The following is an 18,295-nucleotide window of genomic DNA, read 5'->3' on the forward strand; positions in this document are numbered from 1 at the left end:
TGTCTTCATAAACTTAGTATCTGTTTTACATCATAAATCAATTGTTCAATATATTTCGTAGTTTACCACAGGATAAATTTGAAAAACAATCTTTCTAAACAAGATGCGATATATGAAATGTTTGAAATATATAAACTCTAAAAGCTGCAACATGCTTATATCTAGCACATAACATTATGCATTTGTCCGTTGCCGTTAAACGATATTGAAAATTCGAAACGTAATTATTATACAGAACATAGAAATAAAGTAGAATATGTCAATTTAAAATATTTTTGGTTAATATGTACACGGAATTCATTTAATATCGTGGACACGAAATTTCACTGGCTATTTTGTGGGGATATGAATAAATGAATTTCACATTTTGAATATAAAACGATTGTAAAGTCTGCTTGCTTCTAGGTTTTGACTAAAACACGAAATCAGCGAAAATGAGTTTACAGTAGAATAATAGATGAAATGTATACAATTTAAGTTTTACTGTTATATTCAAAATCAAAGGAACCATGATATAATATACACATATGTATAAGAGAAAAGAAACAATTTCATCACTGATTGGAAGGAGTATTTTGGAATGCTTTTGTAGCTATGTAACTGATATTAAATTTGTGAAATTTCATGTTTTTTATTGTAAACATGGTAAATAGAGGTTAAGTGCGTATTGGTTTTTGTTGCGCTCTAAAATAAATACATAAAAAGGAACATTTTTAAATCGATCGTACCAGACATTAAATATAGTGTAACTTAAGGATGTAGGAGCGAATTTTGTTCTAACGTTAAGAATTTTGTCATACTCTGTGAGCTTGAAGAACATTTGTTTCCAAGACAAACTAAAGAAGAAAAAACAAAGGTCACCGAACTAGTTTTAATGTTATAGAGCATTTTCTTCACCCACTGCTTAAGCATTTCTGAAATTCGGTAAAATTAGAAAAATGGTGGTACTTTTTAAAACCTATGATATTCCACTTAATGTTATAGGGATTTCAGGTGTTACAGGTTAATATGAATACAAGGTAATGCCAGTATTATATAAGCATAAATGTCACTAATAATTCTCTTTCATGTTTACATATTGACATACCCCAACCACTTAATTATCAAGGGAAAAAACGTATTTAGACCTACAAAAAAAAAATTCTGACGTTAAAATTTTCAAATTGTTTTGCAGCTTTAATGACCCACAAAAATGCTTCAAAATGGAAAGAACAAAAAGTTGGGGTAACCGTGCACCTAGGAGATTTATTAAGAAAAATCTGTTAAAAATTGGTGAAGTTTTATATTTTTGGTTCTTTTTGTTTTAATATATGTTTTCTAGATAATATAATGTTCTATATTGAAAACTTTTATTTCACTTATAACTTATCATTATATGTATCAGTCAGGAAAATTTCAAAACCAAACCTGATATTCTTTAATAGATATTTGACATTACCTACCCCTACCCTATTGTAAATCTTACGTCAATTTTAGGCAAATACCAGCCAAAAATAAGGGTGAAATTTTTTTTTTCGCAAAAAGTAGATTCTATTTGGTTAAATGGTACATTATTTGCCATATTTTAATTATCTATCATTAATTTTTGGCAAAACGTTTGTTAGAAAGCAATATTCGGAGAAACATTTTTCAAAATGGCAGATATCCTGAAAAAAAACGCTCGTACATCCTTAATGAAAATGCATCCACAGCGGCTGTAAAAGTAGCTTTGTTTTTAGATTTTCTGGTCAAATGGGAGTTTGGTGTCTATTTACTGTATAATAACGGGGGCTTGAGAGGAAGTGCAATATATCAAATGAACAGATTCCATCAAACCTAGTTTGCTTTGCCGTGATATATGCTTTCAAATTATTTGGTCCCAATATTCTTATTCATTCTCTTTTGTAAAAATACCCCGTTCTTACAGATTTAAATATACCCGTATGCATATCCGTGATTAAATGTTTATCAAAACATTTTATATAACACATGAATGACATTTCCAAGCATTTAAATAAACAACATAAAACTTTGTCCAGAAGCAAAGTACAGCTTCTAAATGCCAAAACGTAAAATAAACTATATATCGTGAAGGATAATTAGATGTTTCGTTTTTATAAAATTGACTTTTAAATCTACATCAATAATAATGGGCAATTGCAAATTACACGAACATTAACTATTAGTGAGTATGAAAAATATTTGAATAAAGGAATCCATTTTCCTCTTCTTTCTTTCGTAATTTGTACTTAATTAATGTGTTTAGGTTGGAGTTGCTTCCACATTACCATAAGTGAAAGAATGTGCCTAGTTTCATAGGTTACCTGCAGCGACTTTATTATCATGTACTTTCGTGATTACAACATTAATAGACTATGGCGTATGTAGATGCTTTTCACAAAACATCAATTATGTCCCCTCGCAAACATTTTGGTGGTGGAATGTGCGGGGGCAGGGTCGATTAATTTCTAACAAAATCTGTTACATGTTAGACAAGATTTGTTTCAAAATTATGTTTACTGATAAAAATATTTTCTTGTATTGTTATGTAATCTTTACATGTGTAAAGGATAGTGTTACGTTTCCTTATACATATACATGTTTTGCTGATTTTGTTAAAAGATTATTGTGACCCCTAAAATGACTGCTAGTTTTTTCCATGGGATTCAAATACTGCAAACATTGATGATATCTATATGAATAAAACCTATAGGAATATCATGTTGAAGGATATAATGAAACCAAGCAAAATATACCAGACTCGGTTTAATTAAGTCTGTTAATGAGAGTGGACTCTGAGTTCCAATTATATACTAGTGTAGCGTGATAAAAGTGACTTTCTTCCTTTATTTAGATATGGCATATATAGTTTGTGCCATGGGCCGGCCTGTAGTTCAACACTTATATTCGCAAGAAATAAATCTAATGTCAAGAAAAAAAAAAACAAATTGCAACTCGGGCAATAGCCATGACATTGCAGAACCTTGAACGGTAAGCTGAGCATGTGACCTACAATCTGTACCGTGATACAAGGGCCTGGCACTTTAATTCTCTAACATCTTAACAAGTCAGGAAAAGTGTCACTTACGGTTTATCTGAAGAAATAAATCTAATGTGTTGTTCTTTATTCTTCTCACGTTCTTTCACTTCCTTTTCTGACATCCCGAGATTCATCAAAGACAAGGCCATATAGGCCCTATTCAATGCTGTTTATGACATATTATTCTGTTGAAGGACGGACTATGTTTTGTTTGACCAAACCCAGTTATTACACATTGCTTCATTTTGCCTGACATTTATCACCACCAAGGCCACTGGGAGTACGATCATTATAGAATGCTGACAGCATACAAAGATATAATATATATAAATGATGAACGATGCTATTAATAGAGAGTTCTTTCACGTTTGAACAACCGCCTAGAAAGTTTGTGTCCGATTTGTTAGCGTTGAATAATTGACTTTTCGTCTCTTTGTTAAGTGATCCTTCTAAAAGGTTTGGGGCAAACATTAAACAAAAAAAAGAGTGTAAACGTGGATTGTTGCACTCTGGAATCGTCTCTTTACCACCAATTTATATCCCAAGCCTGAATAGTTTTGAAGCTGTGCACCGGATACAAAAAAGTACAAGTAAGATATTTGAACTCTCGAATTTGTGATCTTAGCCATTGACCTACAGATGCAGTTCATACACTCTGCACATCGTCTCACCAACACCGACCGTATTAAGTTACTCTCCGGACACGAAATATGACGGACAATCTGCGCAGCATTGGTTACCTTCAGCTTTGACCTACAGACCTGGTTCATGCGACCGATCAATGCCGAAGTTATAGTCAATACTAAGTTATTTTACGGATATGAAATATGACGGACGAACGGACATATATTGAGTATTTTTTTTACCAAGTAAGAGACAAGCTGCAAAATGATCCAATAAACCGTACAGGATGTTCAGTGAAAGTATAATTATACTTAACAGTTCGCGGTAGAACGAAAACTGTGCATTACACAATATCAAATGAAAGGAAATGTGTGATATGTAATAACCTAGAGGACGAATTTCACTTTTTACTAGAATGTTAACTATATAAAGACCTCAGAGCGAAGTATATACATAAATATTACTGGAAAAACCCAAACATACCTAAATTTACAGAACTGTTATCAACTGAAAACATTTCTACCCTGAAAAATTTGTCCACTTTTGTATACAGGGCTTTTGAAATTCGTAAAACTATCTATTACCCTTAACACACTTTTCTCCTCTCTGATATTATATGCAGATAATTACATGTTTATGTAGGTTCTCATTTAATTATAACGAGTTTAGTATGTAGTTAATATGTTCAGTGATTTGTGTTAACTGACAGAAATGTTTATGATCAAGACAAATGATAGTATATCTAGATAATTACAGGTTTAAGTAGTAGATTCCAACTTAATTATAACGAGTTTAGTATGTAGTTAATATGTCCAGGAATTGGTGTTAATTGACAGAACTGTTTATGACCAAGACAATTGCTTAAAGATATGTCAAATTGCATAGGTATACATCTGATCTTATGTGTATTTGTAAAATCACTAATTTTCACACCGCCATTGACATTACTATTTAAATGTTATATGATTATATGTTATATGTGAACTCATGGGTTTGTAACCTTTTGTTAATAAACTATCTATCTATCTATCAATTTCGTTCTTCATAATCATATAACTACAAAGAATGGCAAGTTGGAGCAATTTTCACTATAATACTCTGACGACGTATTTAGTCAGGTAAATTACTGCTCAGGTTAAATATTACGTGATTAATCATACTTGTTGTTCCTTTACTCTTGTCACGTTTCTTTTTCTATATCTAGCACCCTGAATCCAGTATCGTATGCATATTTAAATTTCATCAGGAAGAAAGGACTGTTTTTTTAACGGCAATCTAATGTTAAAACACAAAGTCCAACAGGAAAAGCCAAACTAAAAGAACTCGAAGAACGCAGCCACCCATACAAGACTCAAGATGATACAAGAGAAACTCAGAGCGCAAACAAATTGCACATGTATGCATAATACGCACATTTATGCTACAGTAAAAACCAGACACAAACATTCATGAGGAAGGAACACAACAGGGCACCGCCTTGAAACAGCAAGTGGCAAAACAGACCATTGTTAACTACTTAACTCTTGTATCAGACCTCACTCTTCAGCCGTGGTTCTATGTATCAAATAAGCGTAAACAAAATTACTTATTGCCAGATGAATCCTTTACACACGTATTAGTCACAACAGGACAAGGTGTAAAACACAAATCGGCTGGTATGAAAAATGTTAATTAAAACCCAGGACACATTACAAATATGTCTTAACATAACTACGCACTAAACACAAACTCGGTTTTGCAATGGGCAAGACTTGCGATTGTTTTATTTTGAGCATTTATGTACAAGTTTATGAATATATAACCATATTCTTTATAAACAAATACCAATTAGCATACACTATTCATATCAACTTCATACAAATAACATTATCAGATCATTATCTTTTATGAAAAACGCATTATACACACAATGACTGCAATGTACAATCGTCAACCTAGATACAATAGGCGGTATTAAAAAATCATTCCCGAGTTTGGAATGTAAAAAAACTGGAAAACAGTACATACTGAAATCCAGCAATTCGGATGGCTGAAATTTATCCAAACATTTCTCGTACAAAATGATTGTTTCTTCTTCAATGTAAAAGCTTTTCGGAAAGCAATTTGGTACAGCTGACGGAAAGGCCATTTACGTATTACCTATAACTCAGTTTTGTCTACTGCACTAACCACTAAATTGAATCTATAATTTCATATTGTAGAAATTTCCATTTGCGCTGACAGAAAGATGGAAATCTATTGATTTTGTTCGAGTCAATTTTTTGTTCCCATCATGTCATGATGCAGTGTACATTTACATACCGGTATATATGTATAACATATATGTTTATTATATGAAAATATTGAATGTTGAAAGATGATGTACAATGTACACGTCTATGATAAAATTTCTGTTCTGTTCTGGCCCCGTGTTCACAAAACATTTTTCGGTCTCAGCTGAGTTTGAGTTTGAAATTTTAATATCAGTTTTACTAAAACTTCATGGTTAAATTCCAAATGAGACTGACCATCAGTACTAATTAGTCACTTGAAAATAGTTATTAACTTAAAATCTAATTTTGAACATGCTACTTAGATATAAATGACAAATAAAGTTTCGTTATCAAACTCAGCTGAGACTGAAAATGTTTTGTGAACACGGGGCCTGTTCTATACTACATAACATAGTATATACATTTGCTACTTTCTGAAGCTACAAAATATCAACGTTGGTATGTCATTATAAGTGTGTCTTAAAATACATGTTTAAAGATATAAATTGTGACAAAATGTTAAAACGCTTCATTTATTATATTTTTTTAAACAAAGAGTATAAACAGAATTCTGAGCACATCAACCGATACAACAGCAACATAAAGTAAAATCAGGCGCCAATAAATTGATACTCTATCTACTACAAAATAGTTTAAAAGTTAAAGTATTTTTCTAAATTTCTTTTTTTTTCACTTTCACAATCTGTTAGCTCCGATTATGTTCTCATAAGCAAAATGAGCATTATTATACAAAATCTGAACAGTTTTGTAAACAAAACAATTCAGGGTCTGAATACAACCATATGAATTAACACTATATTTGAAATAGATTAAGATATCAAAAGCACAGAAACCAAAGAAGCAAAATAATAGGACAGGTCTGAGTGCTACTGTTCAAGACAGAACAAAAAAGTCAAACGCTCCCTGTGTCCCTTACACATCATTTTACTAGACAAATATATACGTACATCGGAATGTCAGGTCAATCATCACAGACAAAAAGGAAAGTTAAAAAGTAGTAACACCATAGATAGCCAGTAACTTTGGAATAGCAAACACGTTTGTGTTCTATCTAACTTCACATGTACCTGTAATGCCTGAGCTGAGCGTTTTCACTAGTAACCAAAATCCACGTTTTGAACATTATGAGGCAAAGCAATTTAAAATGTTATAGAGACACTGTGTCCTATCAAAACAGAACTGAGTGTACCTGGGTTTTCGAGAAATAACGGATCGGGATTTCTTTGCCCTATCTTTATTCTATTCTTTCGTTATTTAAAATAAATTCCATAATCTATCATGTGAATTAAATGTAAATATAATCGCAACAACTGCAATAAATCAAGAAAAGCCCAGCAAGTCATTAGCAATATGTTTTTGCAGAACACAGTAGTATCAAAAATGATACGCCAGTAAGAGTAAATCAACTTGATGATGCTCTATTTCACATTCTAAACCGGCAAATTAAGACAGTTGTGTTCAACGAATGATGTATGGCGATAGTCAGCTAGCTTGTAATGATAGTTGCCTATATAGATAAAGTTACTAAATCTTGATAATAAAATCAGTGAAAAGTTTCTTTGGAAGTATAGAACGCACCCAAGGAACAAAATACAAGTCTGTCCATGACAGGTAATGAAATGTGCAACACCCCTCACGCCCACTTGCAACGGCTTAAGCGGAATTCAAACATAGTACAAATAACTCCATGATCCTAAAGGACAAGGACAACATTAACATTAAAAGCCTAGAAATAATCGTCAAGTTCAGGTATAAGATGAAACATGTCTTTAAACAAATCCATATAAAAGCTCTTGACTATGATATATTTTTTACATTTCTATGATTTTATGTAGTAAACTGAGCCAGTCTATATCTTATGTCCAATTTAATGATAACTTTAATATCATTCATCAATGAAAATCTCTTGAAGAGGCTGGTTTTTGTCTCTTTGAAAGGGAATTAGACAAAAAAAAAAAGATAGAAAACTACAGAAATATCTTTATCATCAGTCTATTGGCTAGTCCTTTTTTTGAACGTTCATCATTCTTTCCTGTGTTTGCAGCTACTGTACAAGATAATACATTTTGAAAACTGTTTCTACATTTGATGTGTATCAAAATTAAATACATCTAATGCTGGTTTCCCATTATGCCATATTATTCACACAATGTTCTAATAAAGTACCACAATTCATGTTTTTGCCCGATATTTTGTTGGTAAAAAGATAATTCTTAAAAACTATGCGATTTTGATAAAAGTGTTGATGAATGTCTATGAAACAGAAATCGATGGATTTTAACCAATTCTGATAGTATTAAAAGTTCATGACGACCTTATACTTTTTGGATGGTTTTGAAACAATACTGACACGACAGTTTAAATTCAGATTGTTTTTTAGATAAGTACCCTATATGGTAAGTTTTTTAATTGGAAATTAATACCGAATCCAATTGTTCAAAGTACATTTTCTTAAAAGATGTACCAAAATTCAAAAGTAACCACGAAATATCGTCCGAACGGCAATGCATTTTCTGAAGGTAGGAATATGAATATATCTATTCACTCAGGAAGTAACTGAGTACATGTATGTCTATTCACATTGGACGTAAATACCACACAATGATATGACACGAAAATGAATAACTCCAATCATTCAATGTTACAAAGAGGAACAATAGTACAAGAGTCTAGCACTGAATTTTCTGACGATTTGTCGAGACAGGAAATTGTCACTCGCAGTAAATATAAAATGATCAATCTTATTTCTTTCTATCTATTCCCGTCACGTTCTTCTTCTCTAATACTCTGACACCATGAAATATATTTAAGCACAAGTTTTAATCTGAAAGGTATCTGCGTTGGAATAAAAATGATAAGAGACAAAAATAAGCGACGCTTTATCTGGAATCCCCTGGTTTTTGTTTCTGTAGGCAGTGCCATTTCAACCATTTTTTATTTTCTGTCAAAATGCGTGTTTCACAGTTAAATAAAAGTTACTATTACACAGATGTACTATACATATAATCAGTCCTATTTTGTAAATTCTTTATATTGAATTGGACCAAAAGAAACGGGACATTTAGTGTAATATTGTATCTTAAATTTGATCTGCATTAGGTAGGGAATAACATGTATAATGGCTTTTTCTTTCTGATCTGGTGCCAGTAAGAGTAAAGCCCTCTACAGACGGTAGGTTTTTGTTGTACAACACCAATTAAATTCAAGATGTACAGCGAAATATTATCGTGTGTATGATGCTATTCCTTGATTTCGTAAATCTTAAGTCTTGACTTACAGATTAAGGACATGTTCTATTTCGTAAGTTTTGCCTTACGTACCACCCACGTTGACAAGCAACAAATTGGTAAATAATTAGTTGATAAGAGGCAAGTGAATGAAATTCCAGAAACAACTGCCCAAAAAATAAACACAAATCTGAATATAAAATGGCTTCTAATGCATAATGGAAAAAGGATGACACTGAAAAGTTAAATGATTTGAGCCGCGCCATGGGAAAACCAACATAGTGCGTTTCCGACCAGCATCCGCGCAGTCTGGTCCATGTTGTTCGCGAACGGTTTCGCTAATTGCAATAGACTTTGAAAGCAAACATCATTGATCCTGACCAGACTGCGCGGATACACAGGCTGGTCTGCATCCATGCTGGTCGCAAAGCCACTATGTTGGTTTCCTCATGGCATGGCTCATTTGTGTCATGCGTAATCAAATTCATGGGACATAAAAAGGTGAATATTATTTTTTTTTTTGTTTTATTATATTATTACTAATGGTTACATTCTTTTCAGTACCTGATGCACTGTTTACTATGTAAATCTCTGTGATTTATATGGGAATGGAATACTGTCTGTATGTGAAAAATGTACAATTTCAAAATTGTACACCTTTGAGATAATTAGTGTTTTACAACAAAAACCTACCGTCTGTAGAGGGCTTTACGGGCAGATAGAGGCTATGATATTTGCGCTTGTTTCTTTTTTTTACCTTGAACTTAATTAATATGGGATGGAATAGCTTTCTAGAGATTGAAGAACATTATATAAGTGATAGAATATGTATGAGAGTGGCATATGTTCGTCGCATTAAAATTTAAATCAATTCAGCAAAATAAGGTATTATGAACAATTTTATGACGTGTCCAATTAAACATGATTTGTCAATACGCTATAGATTTAAGGCAGATTCTTTAAAATGTAGTTGTATCAGATTTGATTATATGGCTATTTATACGATATAGAGGATATGTTTTGTTTCAGAGTAAGATAAAATATCTTTCACGCGTGAACAACATATGCAATATGTTCACGTGTGGCATTACCATGATTGAAAATGTAAGACAAGATGTTCGTGAGTGAAAGATATTTTGATATTACATGTAAAACAAACATTTCATTTTTGGACTAAATTTACCCATTTTATAGTTTCGTACCAGTGCAAATATGTTTGATACTTTTCACTGTGAATATACCAGATATATTTCACTCTAAATACTTCGGTGATTCACTGAAAATATGTAATAAAGAACGATAATATTGTTATAGAAATATAAAATCATAGATTTGGCCGTTTATACCATGGGATCTATTGCAGCTGTTTTCATGATAGAAAGACATCATGATAGAAAGACATCATAAATAGAACGATAATATCAATAAAGAATGAACAATAAATGCTGTGGTCATTTATACCACGGAAGCCATTCGAAGCACTATGATTACAGAAAGAAAATCCCATATCGTTACGAAAACATGTTATTTCAAAAACGACAGAAACGTCCTTCTGATGGGTTATTTCATGTCCGAGTAATCACATAGAGACGTGTTCGAAGTCATTACAATGGATGTGATCTTTGGGTCGGGAAATTTATCTTCAAGAAACAAGAAAAGGCTTTAATACAACCTTATGGATATTATTATAAAGAAAATAAACATCAATTTCAAAGTCTGAGTTCTGTGTAAGAACAATAACAAGTAAACATATTTCTTATCCGTGGTAATACATGTTATTAACGGCAAGTTTTCTTTATTGACGTGAAATAAGTGGCGCAAATATAATAATTATGGAAATAAAGTTGAATCTTAGAAAAATCGGTTGGCTTGAAATTACTTGCACCTTTTTCTTCCTGTATAAGGTAATTTAGACAAATTATACAACAAAAAGAAATTTGAAGTTCATAAACTGCATACTATTTATACAGTCATAATACGTATGAACCGAAAGCAAGTAACTTAAATCGAAAGCACAACTTATAACACACGGTTAAAACTGGTAATAACATTCATATTGTATTCGTAATATATTTTCGGAAATCCATCGAAATCTTATTAATAATTGTCAGCATATCTCTACATTAATTATTCGAAGTTAATACTTTCTGTCTGTCTGAAATAACAAAACATTTCTACATGACTACACCTTTTGTGGAGACAGATCTAACCTGACTACACATCCTTATCTCTCGTATATCACTGAACGGCATTTTGATTAATAAGTAAATAACGTACCAAGATACATAGTTTCCTATATTAATCTTACATTTTAAATAATGGCCCAAGGGTCTCCGCGGCCGTGTGTTTAATTTCGCTGACTTCGAATCAATTACCCTCACCGCTGCGGGTTCAAAAGCTCGTTTAGGACAAAGCTTTTTTTCGTAAGAGAAAGCCGGCCAGCTGACTTACGGAAGGTCGGTGGTTCTACTCTGTTGCTAGTACATGCCTGAAATAATGTTGGGAAGGGAATCTTGTGTCTTTGCCGTGAAAGGCTAGAAAGTAGCCATATAAACTATGTGTCGCTTTGCAATAAAGCCGTACAAACTAAGCTCCCCAGTGGTGGTGGTTTGTCATTGACCGTTCCAAGGCGGTGCCCCACTGTGTTCCTTTGTTTTTTTGTTTGTTTTGTCCTTGTGTGTTTGCTTTGTGTGTGTGTGTGTGTGTGTGTGTGTGTACGAGTGCGTTTGTGTGTGTGTGTGTGTTGAGCGTATGCGCGTTTGGGGCGGCTGCGTTTTTAGAACGTGGCTTTCCCTGTTGGATATTCTTCCTTGTTTTTTACTGTATAATGTACTTTTCACATGCATTGAAACACATGTAAAACAATGTAATAAATCAAATGTTATTGATATTACGTTTACTGTCCATTTCTTGTAATAAATGTGATTTTAATTAAAAACCTTTGACTCACCTCTATCCTGTAGGATTATGTACAAAGTATGAAAATTTTGCTAATCTGCTTTCATCCCTTTATTTTCCAAAATGTTTCGTTCTGTCTGAAATATAATAGTCAATATTTAAAAATCGGTTTTAGCCGGAAATACCTGTATATCCGACCTTGTTACATATTTCGTCTAGGTAATTGTGTTTGCTAGCAACTATCGTTGGCATTTAGTAACATTTGCATCGCTGGCAAATAACTCTATTTTGACATTTTTTTGAAGCCCATCTGCAAAGTTCTTGCGAATCTATGTGATGATATTACTGTTTTTCAATGAGCACAGGTAACGTCGCTTGATTGTGACGATCAGTGAAAATTTTGAAGATTGAGACCTATGTAAATATGCTATTTATTCTTAAACATAATTTAATTTTCCGTCTAATTAGTCAGTTATAACGAAAGAAAGTATTTTCGAAGCTCTTTCATTAATCATTTAAGCTGATATTCAGAATGCAATTCATTCGAAAAACAACAACAACTACTGATTTACCTGTTTATATATTAACACTTCCAAACACTAAGATCATATACCACAAACAAGGAAACAAGAGAACCCACTTTTAATTTGTAAAAATACGTGGTTCATTTTCAGATTACAAAATGTCGTTGTGTAAATCAAATAGCTAATGAACATTAAGTATTTCCACTCCGTTATCCAATCAAGATTCAGTGCAGAGATGGTAGAAATGTTCAATATCGCAACCAATACGTTGTACTGCTATGTAATACTGCTAAGCTGTCAGCTGATCACATTCTTATTCCAATAAAAAGAAAAATGTTAAAACATCATTTCCTACAGCTTGTCTTCAATATAGTTCCATTTTTTCTCTTGCTTTATTCAGTAACTGGCTTATTTAATAGATTACAGTTCAGCAGGTACCGTATTTTAGCAGATATGAAACCTGCTGTGAAATATGTACGCATGTCCAGATGTTTAAGATGTTTTTCCTCCGCACTAATCACGTCTCTGTATGAACAGCTAACACTAGTTAATATATAGTCGAATTTGAAATAGAACGCTAGTTAGTATATTTCGACTATTTCTTATAAAATTAATTTCTTATAAAATTAATACTTAAGATAATAATTTTCGCTCGTAATAATGAAGGAAATGGTAAGTATTTATATCAACGAATTCGGGTAACCAAAGTACTTTTGTCAGTCACTGATGAATTTATCTTACTACCACTTTAAAGCATCAAAAGCGTAAACCGATCAAACAAGATGATTGCGATGATGATTTGATACTGAAATAAATTAATGTAGATATAATCACTTCCAAGCACCACCAACACATAAATTGATAGCGCAAATGAATTCGAGTTGTGAATTAATCTTTATTCTTATTTTAGAAAATTTGCTTGAAACGGAAGATACGGCCGAAAATATTTGCCAAAGCAAACATTTACACGTTTTCTTTGCCAAGAATTTTCTAAATAAAGGAAGTGTTGAAAGTTTTTATTATCAAACAGTTTAATTATTTGTTCTGAAAATATTTTGTAGAAAGTGTACCAAGATGACGTTGTTAATTATAAAATGCAAACTAGTTGACCTGTAATGACGCTCGGCAACATAACCCCGTACATTACTTTCGGTACTCTTCTGTCGTTTTTGTAGCTCAAATAATCACAAGTCGGGCAGTGTAATCATAAGGAATTTAAAGCACAACAACGTCACACTGGGCTGTCTGTCAGTAGAATGATACATAGGCAATTTAAAACAACCTCAAGTCAGAAGAAATATGAACTTACATTTAATTGTTGGTTGTTCATCAATGTTATCCATACGTTTGTGCATTCTTAATTTGAAACTCAAAATTGCACTAGCATTCTTCATATTTTAAATATTTAATGAAAACGGGGCTTTTAATGAGTTTCAAAACCAGACAAACATAATATCACTGCTGGCAGGCCTAGTAATGTGATGTTGAACGATACACACAAATTATCAAGTGTTGCATGATATTAAGGTCTTAAAAATGATATCCGTATGCTGCTTTAACTTTGTATTATACGTCAGATGTTGTCTGTTCTTCTTGAATTAAAACTTGCTTTAATTAAGTAATATAAATTATAAATGCCAAAATTTTTAGGATATTCAATTCAGTTTAAAAAAATCACATCTACTTTTCTAGCTGGGAAATAGATTTTAATTTTGCGTACTTTGTTGGAAAATAAAAAATACGGTTTTGGGCTCAGATGCGTAGTAATCCAATTAATTACGACGCATTTGAACAAAAACGTGTTTTATTTGCCAACAACGCACGCAAAACTAAAATCTATTTCCATTCTAACACGTTCGAATTACACCAGAAAGGTATACTAATCTGGAATCCTTTTTAGGCGTAAATGGACGCAGTTAATCGGAATAGCGAAAAGTAGGTCAATTTGTGAAACGTGTTTAAATCGACAAGACAATACACGGTAAAATCCTTCTTTATTTTTATATAAAACTAGAATGTGTCTGTAGGACACAGGGTGTGCCCCCCACTGGTACATTTGTCACAAATAAGGGGCAATAATTCAAATGTTTGCAGTCTTAATGGGGTATATACTTTTTGAGCTAGGCATGTCACAATGTGAAAATGTGCATTTTTGACTTTTTCAGGGGCCTTAACTCTGAAAATAGGGGGCGGAGCCAGATGAAAAACAGGAGGTGCGCCAGTTCATATCATGATTAAGACTCATGCAAGGTTTCATGAATCTATATCAAATACTTTTTGAGCTAGTTGTGTCACAAGGTAAAAATGTGCATTTTTGACTATTTCAGGGGCCATAACTCTGAAAATAGGGGGCGGAGCCAGACAAAAGATAGGAGGGGCGCAAGTTCATATCATGATAAAGAATCATGCAAGGTTTCATCAATTTATATCAAATACTTTTTGAGCCAGTCATGTCACAAGGTGAAAATGTACATTTTTGACTGTTTCAGGGGCCGTAACTCAGAAAATAGGGGGCGGACTTAAATGAAAAATAGGAGGTGCGCCAATTCATATCATGATTAAGACTCATGCAAGGTTTCGTGAATCTATATCATATACTTTTTTGAGCTAGGCGTGTCACAAGGTGAAAATGTGCATTTTTCACTATTTCAGGGGCCATAACGCTGAAAATAGGGGGCGGAGCCAGATGAAAAATAGGAGGTGCGCAAGTTCATATCATGATAAAGACTCATGCAAGGTTTCATCAATTTATATCAAATACTTTTCGAGCTAGGCGCGTCACGAACTTCGGACGGACGGATATACGGACGCACGGACAAGACCAAATCTATATGCCCCCACCATTCATGGGGGCACAAAAAATTTAAACGTGTTAGAATAAAGATTTACGTATACTCCAGGTGTGTTTATTTCGTTGATATATGAAGATGTCTGCTGTATCAAACATAACCAGGTGGAAACTGTTTACATGTACATTTTTTTATCCAGGTTTCATGGCCTCATCAACTCCTCCCGGCAAATTCAGATTTTAGCAGTTGGTTTAAAATATGTTTTGCTGCTTTACTTCACAATTGTTTTGTTTTAAACAACAAAAAGGTAAGGTTAGATTTCTCTAAAGCACAGAACACCCCAATCCCCGAAAGAACTAATAACATAAAGTTATTACTAGGTAGTTAATTTAAAAAAAAAAAACAAACAAAAAAAAACTCTTATGTGAAATATATATATACGAAAGAGCATCAGTGCCAGGTGAGTTTAATTTATTAACTCGAAATTTCGAGATACTAACTCGAAATTTCGGGTTACTGACTCGATATTTCGAGATAGTTAACTTACGTAACTCAAAATGTCGATTTAATAACACGAAAGTTCGACTTTGTATCTTGCCCTTTTACCCGCAAAATTTGAACATCTGTCCATCTGTGAAAGGCAAAAAAAGTAATGAACGGCTTTTGACTCTTAGAAATGGAATCATCTATCTACACATCCATATATTGTACCCAACATGTAGGGTCTTGAACATATACTACCATGCATCAATGTATGACCTACCATAGCCTCTAGAACAACTCCAGATTTCAAACTGTATCCAGGATATATATCTTCATTTACATGTATAGTATGTTCAGGTGGTAGGGGCTCGAACTAGGTCGTAAACCTTCAAGACATGGTCAAAATAGTGAAATATTCTAAGTTTGAATACTTCCCGGTCACCTTCTATGACCTCTTCTCAAAATCTAGATCTGTCCAGGTACCCGATCTTTGTCAGACTCGTAACTACACGTTCATGTAGGGTATCTCTATATTTCATTGCCATATGGGCTCAAACTAGGTCGAAAACCTTCCAGACTTAAACATGGTTTAAAAAGTGATACGTTTTATGAGCAAGCGCAGCTCGGTCATCTTAATTATATGACCCTGTAGGGCTACCCGATGGTTACATCAGGTACCTAATCTTGGCCAGGACCAACTATTGTAGTTAGTAACTCGACATTTTGAGATACGTAACTCGAAATTTCGAGTTAATAAATAACATAAACCTGGCACTTATGCTCTTCCGTATATATATCTACAGTGAAACACCGCTCGCTCGAGGTCGCAAGGGGATGAGCAAAATGCTCGAGTTATCCATGGTTTCGAGCGACCCAAACATTGACCAACATACGAAGAAAGTTGAAGTTTGTTTTACGAATTGTCATCGAGACCATTTGCAGAGGAAACGGTGATGCGTAATAATAACACACTCGTGACATTTAAAAAAAACGTATTACAAACGTTATTTATGATAGATCGTAAGAAACAGCTAAGACATTTTTTTTTATTTGAAATACTGTAATCGAATTCGCAATTTTCTTCTCCAAATTAAGATCTCATTTTATCGTCTCAATTTTATAAAAAGGCTATCTTATTTCCTGTATTTGCATGCAAACAACTGTTGATTAAAATATTAAGATCTCATAATTATCTTCTCGATCCCGCAGAAAAAAGTAATAATTAATAACAATTTTGATCAATAAAATTTTTCTTCCACCTTTCATCAATAATTAAATTCATTATCAGATCAAATATACCGACAAACAAACATTTAAGATAGTCGGGGAATAGACCATGCAATTCTCACGACGTGGGAAAGTTTTAAATTAACCGATACATTCTGACCGCCGAAGATGTGAACATTTTTGACACCTCTGCTCGAGTTTGCCATAAGCAACAAAGAGTAAATTAATACACAGGGACCAGGTGTCATGCTCGAGCGATCGAGTTATCGATGCTCGACCCAGCCATGGTAATTTCACATAGAAAATAGAAGGAAATCGGCCGGGACCACATGAATTGCTCGAGCGAGCCCGGGTGCTCGAGTCATCGATGCTCGAGCGAGCGGTGTTTCATTGTATTAGGGGTTAATCAATCAAAGTGAAGTTTTGAGAAAGCCATCCATCTAGATTGATGACGGTTGTTTTTGTACCCAGGTGACAGCCCGTGATCAAATAATACCTGGCGGGGTACCTTGGGGTCTTCCTCTACAAAAGTCGGAAAGTCGCAATATGAACTGTAATTGTGACTCTGTGACATTATACCCAACCAATTACACAATTTAGTTGATTTCTGATTAACGAATAACCATTAATCAAAACAATCGGGCGACTTGACCTGTTGTAATTTGAGACAACAGAAGAAAAATGAACTTTTCCATTCTTATACACCGATAAGAAATCAATCATATTATTAATGACGAACAAAAGCAATGATTTATGAAACGTCAAATAAATTAATAAACCAGATAAGGTTTCCACAAACAGATATCTAAGCAGGAATCAAAATGTGGCAGTTTATTCAATTTGTTTAATTCATGACGGTAGTATCCTTTTACACTTTTATCAATTATAGCAACAATTGCCATAAATCAGCTTTGAAATTTATAATTGTTACATTTCTGTTCATATGAATTAGCGGAGTTATACCAACGGCACATCTGAGGTTTCAAAATGACAAGTGCCCCTAGAGTAAGTACGAGACACTTTGCAAAATATGCAGATTGAACGGCCGAAATCTTTATCAAAACAAATGTAAGAGTTCTGGAATTACAAGAGTTATAAAGAACACGTCAAATATTAAACTAGATTTATGATAATATTCCAGATCATGTCGGATGCGCATTAAAACACTCACTTCATTTATCACATATGCCCATATCCACACGGCTTGATGACGTAAACACATTCTTCATTT

At 33.4% G+C, this 18,295-nt stretch overlaps 1 protein-coding gene across 5 annotated transcripts in view; it reads right to left on the bottom strand.

The window, feature by feature from the left end:
• LOC123523153 (neurotensin receptor type 1-like) overlaps positions 1-18,295 on the bottom strand; it is a 328,743-nt gene that overhangs the window by 121,655 nt on the left and 188,793 nt on the right. For 4 of the 5 annotated variants that reach the window (XM_045300818.2, XM_053549268.1, XM_045300821.2 and 1 more), the window contains one exon: positions 12,094-12,178. The gene's annotated coding sequence lies outside the window, so the exon portion shown is untranslated. Of the gene's footprint in view, positions 1-12,093; positions 12,179-12,613; positions 12,745-18,295 lie in introns of those variants that run through there. The other variant, XM_045300822.2, reaches the window with a different exon arrangement.

Source organism: Mercenaria mercenaria, chromosome 8 (assembly GCF_021730395.1).
Source record: "Mercenaria mercenaria strain notata chromosome 8, MADL_Memer_1, whole genome shotgun sequence".
NCBI lineage: Eukaryota > Metazoa > Mollusca > Bivalvia > Venerida > Veneridae > Mercenaria > Mercenaria mercenaria.